Raw genomic sequence first — 12,319 nt, 5'->3', positions numbered from 1 at the left:
GCGTTACGTTATAACGTATAACGTTATACTCTATTACCTTATAACGTATAACGTTATGTAGCATTACGTTATAACGTATAACGTGATATACCATTACATTATAACGTATAACGTTATATACTATTACCTTACAAGGTATAACGTTTTGTAGCATTACGTTATAACTTATAACGTTATATACTATTACCTTATAACGTAGAACGTTTTGTAGCTTTACGTTAAAACGTACAACGTTATATACTGTTACGTTATAACGTATAACGTTGTATACCATTACCATATAACGTATAACGTTATGTAGCACTACGTTATAGCGTATAACGCTGTATACCATTACCTTATAACGTCTAATGTAATGTAGCATTACGTTATAACGTATAATGTTATATACTATTACCTTATATCGTCATACGTTATGTAGCGTTACGTTATAACGTATAACGTTATATACTATTTCCTTCTAACGTATAACGTTATGTAGCATTACGTTATAACGTATAACGTTATATACGATTACCTTATATCTTATAACCTTATGCAGCATTATGTTATAACGTATAACGTTATACACAATAACCTTATACGTTTAACGTTATGTAGCATTCCGTTATAACGTATAACGTTATATACTATTACCTTATATCGTATAACGTTATGTACCATTACCTTATAACGTTATACGTTATATACTATTACCTTATATCGTATAACGATATGTAGCATTACGTTATAACCTACAACGTTATATACGATTACCTTATATCTTATAACGTTTTGCAGCATTACGTTATAACGTATAACGTTATATACTATTTCTTTATATCGTAATACGTTATATAGTGTTACCTTATAACGTATAACGTTATATACAATAACCTTATAACGTATAACGTTATGAAGCATTACGTTATAACGTATAACATTATATACTATTACCTTATAACGAATAACGATATGTAGCATTACGTTATAACGTATAACGTTATATACCATTACGTTATAACGTATAACGTTATGCAGCATTACGTTATAACGTATAACGTTATATACCATTACGTTATAACGCATAACGTTATATACTATTACCTTATATCGTATAACGATGTGTAGCATTACGTTATAACGTATAACGTTATATACGATAACCTTATATCTTATAACGTTATGCAGCATTACGTTATGATGTATAACGTTATATACTATTTCTTTATACCGTAATACGTTATATAGTGTTACCTTATAACGTATAACGTTATATACAATAACCTTATAACGTATAACGTTATGAAGCATTACGTTATATCGTATAACGTTATATACTATTACCTTATTACGTATAACGTTGTGTAGCATTACGTTATAACGTATAACGTTATATACTATTACCTTATATCGTATAACGATATGTAGCATTACGTTATAACGTATAACGTTATATACGATAACCTTATATCTTATAACGTTATGCAGCATTACGTTATAATGTATAACGTTATATACTATTTCTTTATATCGTAATACGTTATATAGTGTTAGCTTATAACGTATAACGTTATATACAATAACCTTATAACGTATAACGTTATGAAGCATTACGTTATAACGTATAACGTTATATACGATTACCTTATATCTTATAACGTTATATACTATTACCTTACAACGTATAACGTTTTGTAGCATTACGTTATAACTTATAACGTTATATACTATTACCTTATAACGTAGAACGTTTTGTAGCTTTACGTTAAAACGTACAACGTTATATACTATTACCTTATATCGTTATACGATATACACTGTTACCTTATAACGTTATACGTTATATACTATTACCTTATATCGTATAACGATATGTAGCATTACGTTATAACCTACAACGTTATAAACGATTACCTTATATCTTATAACGTTATGCAGCATTACGTTATAACGTATAACGTTATATACTATTACCTCATAACGTATAACGTTATGTAGCATTACGTTATAACGTATAACGTTATATACCATTACATTATAACGTATAACGTTATATACTATTACCTTACAACGTATAACGTTTTGTAGCACTACGTTATAACGTATAACGTTATATACGATTTCCTTATATCTTATAGCGTTATGTAGCGTTACGTTATAACGTATAACGTTGTGTACCATTACCTTATAAAGTATAACGTTATGTAGCATTGCATTATAACGTATAGCGTTATATACGATTACCTTCTAACTTATAACGTTATGTAGCACAACGTTATTACGTATAACGTTATACACTATTACCTTATATGCTCCTACGTGATATAATGGTAACTTATAACGTTATACGTTATAAACTATTGTCTTATAACGTATATCCTTATGTAGCATTACGTTATAACCTATAACGTTGTGTACCATTACCTTATAAAGTATAACGTTATGTAACATTACGTTATAGCGTATAACGTAGTATACCATTCCTTTATAGCGTATAACGTTTTGTAGCATTATGTTATAACGTATAACGTGAAATACTATTACCTTATAACGTATAACGTTATATACTGTTACCTTATATCGTTATACGTTATATACTGTTACCTTATAACGTTATACGTGATATACTATTACCTTATAACGCATAACGTTATATTCTATTATCTTACAACGTTATACGTTATATACTATTACCTTATAACGTATAACGTTATGTAACATTACGTTATAACGTATAACGTTATATACTATTACGTTATAACGTATAACGTTATATAGCATTACGTTATAACGTATAACGTTATATATGATTACCTTATAGCTTATAACTTTATGTAGCACTACGTTATAACGTATAACGTTATATACTATTACCTTATATGCTAATACGTGATATACTGGTACCTTATAACTTTAAACGTTATATACCATTACCTTATAACGTATATCTTTATGTAGCATTACGTTATAACGTATAACGTTGTATACCATTACCATATAACGTATGACGTTATGTAGCATTACGTTATAGCGTTTAACGTTGTGTACCAATACCTTATAAAGTATAACGTCATGTAGCATTACGTTATATACTATAACGTTATATACTATTACCTTATAACGTATACAGTTATGTAGCATTACAATATAACGTGCAGCGTTATATACGATTACTTTATAACTTATAACGTTATGAAGCACTACGTTATAACGTATGACGTTATATACTATTACCATATAACGTATAATGTTATGTAGCATTACATTATATCGTATAGCTTTATATACTATAACCTTATAACGTATAACGTTATATATTATTACCTTATATCGTTAGACGTTATATACTATTACCTTATAACGTATAACGTTATATGCTATTACCTTATAACGTATAACGTTATATACTATGACCTCATAACATATAACGTTATGTAGCATTAGGTTATAACGTTAAGTATATTAATTGCTGCTCCGCTATCAACGAGGAATTTATATCGTCGTCCGTCGGATCGTAGAACCACCGTGGGTAGTCTTGCTCTTATGGTGTTGATTCGTAGGCCTGGTCTATTGGTTGTTGGTCGTCGACTTCAATCTTCCCTGAAGTATCGCTCGACGTCGGCGGCTCTCTTTTCGGCTTCGGTGATATTGTTGCATTTCGTCAGAAATTATTCAACATCGATCTCAACATGCTGTTCCTGTAAAGTTAACGAGCATAATAACGATGATCGACAATGCGTTCCTTTTTCTGCTTAATTTAATCGACTTGCATGCTTAAGACGACGATAGGTACGCGATCAAATTCAATTTTTCTAAAGCTCTCGTTATTTAATGTGATAGTCGACAGTACGTAATTGTAAAGACGATATTCAGTCTGTATATTTATGATAATTAATGCATAAGAAATAATAAAGCGGTGGTAGATGTGTCGTTCAATGTTTCAGTATATAATTCTGTATAAAGTATATTATTCGTTCGAATATATTTAAGCGATATACGTACTTCGAATAATTCATAATTATAATATTAGCGAACTCCTATAAATTTTTTTTTTTTTTTTTTTTTGTTTTATTAAATTTTTACAATTTGTCCAGAAGGACATTTGGTAAAATGTTATAGCATAAATTATTATTTATTAGAAAGCGTAAATTAAAAAAAAAAAAAAGCAATGTATTCGCTTCCTACTCGATGACTAATAATAAATTAGAATCGCATTTTTCTCCAACTCTATTGTGATTGTTTATCCTCTAACGCATTCTCGAATTTTCCATAATTGAGAAGAGGGTGACAAAGGAATACCCGAGGCGACCATCGCACCTGCTAATCCGTCTGTCCCTTAAACAATATTTCAAACATCAAACAAACAAACAACTACTTGGGTTTTACCTACCTGCTAGTTAGGGGGTCCCCCCAAAAAGTCCTAATCCATGCTGTAGTAATACACATGGAACTCACCGACGACTATATAAACTCGGCATTTCGCTCGAGGGGGCATTTCCAGTTCGAATATCGAGCGGAACGTTTAAAAGTTCTTCAGGTTTGGAAGTGCTTTACGATTGGTAGCGTGCTTATACATTTTCGTCACATTTGGAACAGTGAGTATCTTATTTCCTTTCAATCGTTTCTTCCACTGATTTTTCACGCAATTCGTAAATTAAATTTTTTTTTTTTTTATTTTTTTGTTTCCAGATTGTGCCTTATAACGAAACGATGGCGGAATCTGAACCTGAATTTAACGCCTTGCACACCATATCACATGTTCCGGAAAATCTACCACCGGATTACGTTGTGGTGCAGTATACTTCCCCGATTGATCGACGCACTATGCAGATTGGCCTGCATCGTTCCTTTGTATACCATCTGATGGGAAGAGTGCCAAGGGAGATAATCGGCGTTCTATCACGAGTATATCTCGATTTTCTCTCTGCTTTGCAAAAAGATGGAATTATGGCTCGCGGAGAGGAAGAGGAAAATGAAGAATCACCTGACCGATAATTCGACTTGGAAACTACTTTATTAAACCGTGATATTTGTGACAATTTTACATTAACATTTTGATACTTTAATTCTGTTACAATATATTTCTTTAACTAATTTTTGCGAGAAAGGTAGTTTAATGACATATTGTATATACGAATTTTCTTCAACTGCTATTAACTATTTAAAATTTGCTACATGTTACATTTTGAAATAAAACATTTTATAAAATATACATGTATATAGTAATCTTAAATCTTAAATTAGATGTTGCGTATAAAAAGCTCATCACACATAAGTTGTACTGTACTTTATAGTAAATAAATTTTATACTTCTACTTAAAAGATAGATTCTAAATTTACTTTATCCCTTCAATTCCATATCCTATAATAATATCCATTTATCATATAATAGATCATAATTTCCGTCAAGTTTGTTAAAGTTTCTTTAACAACTTTTGTGCTTCCTGTTTAGCATCTCGATCATCTTCGTTCTTTGCAGGATATTCAAGGGCAATTTTTAAATATTTCATAGATAGCTCTTTCTGATTTAATTTTAAGTAGGTTTTGCCCAACATTAATAAATTTTGACTATAGAAATTGGGATCAATTTCCTCTGCGGTTTCAAAATATTTTAGAGCTTCCTCAAAAGATGAAGATGGTGGTTCTCCAAATATTACAGATGCAATTTTTCTTTGATACCATGTTAAATCAGCAACTTGATAGCACCAAGTACCAAGCATGTACATAAGAGGTGGTTCTTTTGCATTTAGTTCCATTGCTCTCTGCGATATTAAACATATTCGATACAATTGCTTGACATCGTATCAGGGAAAGAAATATTAATATATTATCATGAAATATACCAGCATATGTTTCTTAATATTATATGACTCTTTTATTTGTGCCTTCACTCCTTCATAAAGAGTCTTACAATTGCGAAGAATCGATGCCCATTTGTATGCAGCCCAATTATCCTCATTTATTTCAAGTGCTTTAAGTATTAAATCATAAGATTCGAAAATTCATTTCTTTCCATCTACTTCACTCACAGTCTTAGACAATTTATACATTGCTCTACACAAACGCCATATAATTTCAATATCACCGCTATCCTATACAAATGTTCAGTTTTGTTATCTACATTTATAAGTGATATACGCAATGTAATTACTTTATAATTTATTAGAAGGTTATGTATTTCCTCCTATTGTTCTCGCTCGTATAATTCATCGGCTTTTCCTATTAGAACTTCTTTTGTAGTCATCACTGCTTCTGCTCCATGATTCTGCTCCATGCTTCTTTCTGCTCCATGCCTCTGCTCCATGATTCTGCTCCATGCTTCTTTCTGCTCCATGCCTCTGCTCCATGATTCTGCTCCATGCTTCTGTTTAATGCTTCTGCTTGCTCCATGCTTCTGCTTGCTCCATGCTTCTGCTTGCTCCATGCTTCTGCTTGCTCCATGCTTCTGCTTGCTCCATGCTTCTGCTTGCTCCATGCTTCTGCTTGCTCCATGCTTCTGCTCGATGCTTCTGCTCGATGCTTCTGCTTGCTCGATGCTTCTGCTCCATGCTTCTGCTCCATGCTTGTGCTCCATGCCTCTGCTCCATTCTTCTGCTCCAGGCTTCTTTCTGCTCCATACCTCTGCTCCATCCTTCGGGTACATTCTTCTTTCTGGTCCATGCTTCTGCTTGCTCCATGCTTCTGCTCCATGCTATTTATTGAAGGGCATGAATAAGGAAGAGTTAGATAGTAGGGAAGGTGAAAATGATAACAGTTTTGAAGGCTTATACATCCCTAGGAGATGTATACTACTTCGCGTAATAAGATACCTCCAGTAATGTATCCAGAAAAGGAAATCGTTAGTGAGATGCATGCAAATTATTGTAGAGTAGATATCCCTGGTACATTTGAGGAGGCGATTTATTGCGAAAATAGTGAAGATTGGAATCAGGCTATGGATAAGGAAATAGAATGTCTCTATAAGAATATAACTTGGAAATTGGTAGAATGGGTAAAAGGCAAAGAGGTATTAGATGTAAAATGGGTTTACACGAGAAAATCAGATAACAGGTATAAGGCTAGATTAGTGGTAAAAGGATTCCAACAAAGAAACGTAGCCGATGACATATATTCCCCAGTAGCGAGTAATCAGACCTTTAAGATATTGCGATCATGTTGTTGTCAAAATGGATTAATCATTGAGCAAATGGATGTAGAAACTGCCTTTTTAAATGGTGAAGCAACCTCGGAGGTATATGTAAATCAACCAAAAGGATATGCAGACGGAACGAATAGAGTTTGTAAATTATCGAAAGCGCTTTATGGGTTAAAGAAAGTCCGAGGGACTGGTATGAGTGTTTGGATAGGTATGTGACGAGATTACGTTTTAAGAAGAATAATATAGAGTTGTGCTTATATACTGCACGGAGAGGGAGAATATGTAGTTTATTTGTTAATATATGTAGACGATGTGTTAATTTGTAGTAAAAACAAAAGGAAAATACAAAGTGTAAAAAGGTTATTAACTGATAAATTTGAAATGAAAGATTTAGGTGAAGTAAAAGAATATCTTGGAGTAAACATAGAGTATGATTATTTCAAAAATGAAATGAGATTAAGCCAAAAGAAATACATTGAATCATTAGGAAACGAATATAAATTACAAAACAGCAAATTGTACTGTACACCTATGGAGACCAACTTAAAAATTGAAAAAGCCGAGATAAATAGAGAGGACAATGGATACAAGAATTTAATTGGCGCATTGTTGTATATTAGTGTAAATACCAGACCCGATATAAGTTGTAGTGTGAATTATCTGAGTAGATTTCAAGATTGTTGTAGCGAGACACATTTTAAATATGCTTTGCGTATATTGAAATACTTGTACCGGACTAGAGATTTAAGGTTAGACTATAAAAGGAATGAAAAGTGAGAAACGATAGATTGTTATGTAGACGCTGATTGGGCAGGAGATCATTTAGATAGGAAATCGACTTCTGGATATGTAATTAGATTGTATGGAAATGTAATTGGATGGAAGTGTAAGAAAGAAAGGTGTGTGACAAAAGTTTCGACGTATGCAGAGTATGTAGCTCTATCGGAAGCATTGAGTGAATTAATGTATATTAGAGAAATTATGAAAATCTTCAATGTAAATCTAAACGATAACCCTGAACAAATTTATGAGGATAACTCTGGAGCGATAAGTATAGCAAAGTACGGAAATTTTACAAAAAATTCGAAACACATTGAAGTTCATTATCACTACGTTCACGAGTGCTTAGAGAAAAACAAGATAAATATAATTAAAGTAAGTACAGACGGAAATACTGCGGATATTTTTACGAAGGTATCAAGGTCTTCAGAGTGTTACGCCACGAGACTCTGCAGAGATCGTATTTCCAACCGTCGCTTGCGGTCCTCCAGCGTCGCAGATACATCCTCTTATCTGCCCGATGAAAAATATACATTGTATCGACGAGCGCATATTTGTCACCAAGTAACGAGTTCTGGAACCGTCGATCTCGGACCGTTATTTTCTATCGAAGAAGTCGGCCTGCGTGATCATCGGCGCGTGTGATGGCGTGACCCGAGCATAGGGGGGATCCTCTCCCCGAAAGACAAAGAATCGATATCTGTAACCGATCAGTCTCATTCGACAACTGTAACCGCACAGTCGTATCTGAACAGTCTCATTATAGAATTCACGCCGCATACATAAAAAATCGAGTCGAATCTCTGTAAAACATTAACTGTACCTATCACGAAACAATTTGTGACGCTTCTATTATAATTTAATTTATTGTTAAAAATACATGCTATATTAACCTGTTAACACAGTGTTAATTTCATTCAACCACCCCTGTTATCTTAATCGAAACAAGGGGAACGACTAATTCGCGGCGTCGATTATACGAATCGTAGCGAGAATTTACGCCTCTCGCTGACGCGTTTTCCTCGCGACCGCGTCTCTCCGCGAACAGTCGTAACACAGAGTATAAGATATATCTATAACTGTTGTGTGCTAAATAAAGTGAATTATTCGTATTTCCGAATCCCTCCTATATCTTTGCAGTTATACCTTGCCCAAGTTACGTATAATATTCTCATATCGATCGTATCGTTTATATACAGGCTGTAGAAAAACGTGGATATACGATATTTATTGTAGAAAATATACAGAGGACGATTTTAAATATCGAGAGAGAAACTGAAAGATGTTCGTGTAGAAAAATGTCAACTGGTCGTGCATAGATATTTGGTGTAAAATTAAATTTTCTATTTATAACTTGAAAAATAAACGTCGATCGACGATTTCGTACGTGAATCTTTGTTCGTTGTCTTGAATATTTTATTTGTCTAAAAATTACCTTTATATATATTTTTCGATAGCTTGTGTATCTCTCTTGCTATTCGAAGATATCGTACGATCGAGAGAATTGTAATTATTAACCTAGATTTTGAAATGTTTAATAAAGAAAGATGCCGTATGATAAAAACCTTTCGGCAAACAAACTGCCCGCATATCGATACCTTCGAAGTTGGCAACCTATGTAAATTCTATACGAAACAGGTAGAACAGATGTTCTAACGACTTACGGTTAAGCCAGGTTTAATATTCGTATTTTCTTCTGCAATCCGTACTATAATTAGAGTCCCTAATGATTTTTTGTATCGTAAATGAACTAGTTTGGACAATATTTGATATAAGAGAATAGGGATGCATAAGGATTAAGGAATGGAAATAATCCCCCCTGGGACAAGATAGACCGGGCCCTCGAGTTCCATCGGGTGCCCGCTTAACTGTGGTATGTAGGCGGGGCCTTCCTCCGGGACCGTAGGTAGTATCGTCTACACCGGGCGGGGCGGAAGAATGATGGGGTTAGGTTATCGATAGGATTAGGATTATCGTTAGGATATCGCGTGGTTGCACGTACGATCTGTGCCCGCGTGTACAGACGCGCGCCTGCTAACGATTTATTCTTAACGTCGATCGCCTCGCCGCACCGCATACTTTATGCTCCAGGCGATTTTTTTCAACTCACTTCTGCACCCACCCCCCACCGTCACCCGATAATTCGAAATGTAAACCAGTTTTCTGAGCATACGCGTCCATCGTCGGACACACAATGAGCGAAGCGACGGAGAAACGCGTGCATCGAACAGTTCGAACATGGTGCGAACGTCTTCTAATCGTAAGAGAGGAGTTTCGCAGTTTTTGCAAAATCGTAACGTTCGTTCGTCGGTAACGATTCAGAAGGTAATAGTTGAATGTAGCAGTTTATATTATAAAGACGTAGCGTTTTAATCCTTTCGTAGGATATCGTTGGAGCAGCAGCTACCACAGACTACGATCGATGATTAGCACAAGAATGACAGAATTACGATATGAAAATGATAAATGTAACTAACAACGTATCACGGAATGAATGACAGAAGCACGTGCTCGTATTTTCCCGATTGCCAACTTCGAAAGATTGATATTTCCTTACGATACGAATATCAAAATCGTATGCTCGTGAAGAATAATTAGCCAAGCTTTAAAATAGCGAACGATAGTATAATTATTTCGAGGTTTCGTAGTAACGTAACTTAAAGAGTACGCGTCGGTCGCATTCGATGTATAATCGATGGTTAACGTAGTACGAAATATAGAAATTTGAAATTATACTGCTATGAATGGCACGGATTAGATGCTGAATTGCGTGAGTATTGTTTCATTGCAGATAGTTAAAGCTCTGCTGCAAACAGAGTGCAAATGTCACGGCGTGTCCGGTTCTTGCACCGTGAGAACCTGCTGGCGAACCTTGCCTAGTTTTCGTCAGATCGGCGATGCATTGATGAAAAAGTATTACAGAGCCAGGCCGGTGATAGCGATTACCCCACCGGCCACCCCCTACGATGCTGGTAATTTCTGTAATAGTGGGTCGACGTTGCCAGGACGTAACGTATGATCATATTCTATAGACGATTGCAACGCTAAACGATTACGTCGCTACGTATGATACGCCTATTTATCCACTATGTTGCATGAATATATAGAATTAATACGCGGTTAGCGCGTATAATGCAAGTGCAAAAATACAAATTTTCTGCGAGAATATAGAAAGCGATTTGTTAAGGATACGTTAACATTCTTTGACGTAATTAGTAAATTATTAGCGACGATGGAAATAATGTTACGCTTTCAATGATAATTTACGTTTTTTAATATTTGATATGGATATCGGAAATTAAATTGCACAACGACTCTTACAGATACGAGTTGAATCTTTTTATACGTACGTTCGGTTAGTAACTGTAACATTTTCTTACGGCGAAATTGTTTAAAATCAGAAATTATGTTTGGAAAATAGTAAGACTGGAAATATTTGTGAATATCTATTTATAGATGTACAAATTGTAAACGTTATTTGAAAAACGATAGTAAACAGGAAAATATGATAAAAGATAAAACGTCATTCTAATCCGACTACCTGCGTATTTTGACAAACAAGTACTTACCTATTTTAGAAGCTATAATGATACAACTTCTTATGGATCTTACGAAGCGCGTGAAAATAAATGTTCGAATGTAACATAATAATTGGTAAACTATTTTCACGAGTAATAATTTTGTCGTTTCTTGCTGTTCTCGTAGAGTTTAGATACGTTGCATTTGTCGCGTAATTTTTAAAGTGATTACAAAAGCTGCAGTATAAAATCGAGTTTATTTGACACAGTTAGATTTTTTATTACAAAAGATCGCAAGAAGAACAGTTCGGACCTGTCTCGTACCATCAAGGAAGAAAGCTCGGTGTGGGTGTGCCCTTTTGAACTCAGAACGCGGATTCGTCGTCCACACTTTTCGGTAGAAAAGTGAGGGTAATGATCCGCGATGCCCATTGGTTAATAAAAGAAGTTGTAAAGACAAAGAAAACCAGATATCGGCATCCTTGTTCATGGGAAAAGTCTGTTATCTCGCCAGACACTCGCTTTCTCCGTAATAGGTAAGAGCGTGCAACAAACATGAGGACCATCTGTAAACCGAAAATGTTTATGTGAGGAGAAATGAAACTGAACAGATTCGGTTTACGGTATCTCCTTAGGCCTGTTGCGGGTCAGTGTAACAATGGATAGGTCTTGGCGCCCAGATTATGAGGAATCTCGCAAGGACCACTACATCTGGCGTAACACGTGCTAAGCAGAAATTTGATCCGTGACATTCCCCCCTTCTTAGATTAAGCTTGGTCCCTCAAGTTTTCTTCAGGAGGCTTTTGCGAAATCGTACTCGATGTGGTTTGAAAATTACACCTGATTCCTGTTCTCCTTCGGGGTGGCATGTATTGGTTGAGGTATAGGTGTTGGGTGTTGC

The 12,319-nt window shown here is 34.7% G+C and overlaps 1 pseudogene; it reads right to left on the bottom strand.

Moving 5' to 3' along the window:
- Nucleotides 1–5,348: 5,348 nt before the first annotated feature.
- On the bottom strand, nt 5,349–6,659 carry LOC139991640 (regulator of microtubule dynamics protein 1-like; annotated as a pseudogene).
- Between the last annotated feature and the right edge of the window lie 5,660 nt (nt 6,660–12,319).

This window comes from Bombus fervidus, chromosome 10 (assembly GCF_041682495.2).
Source record: "Bombus fervidus isolate BK054 chromosome 10, iyBomFerv1, whole genome shotgun sequence".
Lineage (NCBI taxonomy): Eukaryota > Metazoa > Arthropoda > Insecta > Hymenoptera > Apidae > Bombus > Bombus fervidus.
The sequence above is the reverse complement of the archived record's forward strand: the minus strand, read 5'-3'. Positions and strand labels throughout refer to the sequence as shown.